This window comes from Penaeus monodon, chromosome 31 (assembly GCF_015228065.2).
Source record: "Penaeus monodon isolate SGIC_2016 chromosome 31, NSTDA_Pmon_1, whole genome shotgun sequence".
Taxonomy (NCBI): domain Eukaryota; kingdom Metazoa; phylum Arthropoda; class Malacostraca; order Decapoda; family Penaeidae; genus Penaeus; species Penaeus monodon.
The window spans coordinates 14,298,761-14,299,071 of NC_051416.1; positions in this window are offsets into that span (position 1 = coordinate 14,298,761).

Sequence of the window (311 nt, forward strand, 5' to 3'; positions counted from 1 at the left end):
ATTCTCTCCTTTTTTTCGTTCTCTATTATTAGTAAACGGATATACAGGAAACCTGCCAATACTCAGGCATATAGACAAAGCAGTTCTCTTTTTTCCAGATTATAACCAGGCTATTCAGGTGAAGGCGTGTTTCAAGAACGGATATATCTATTCTTTGCACCTAATTAACTTTTTTGAAAACCTGCACACTTGCAGACTTACATGCTTGGATATATACGCACTTGGAATTTATTACGTTTGTATTATTTTTGGACAAACACTACGCACGCACTCGAACACGCACGTAAACGCTCACGTGCATACGCAAGCGT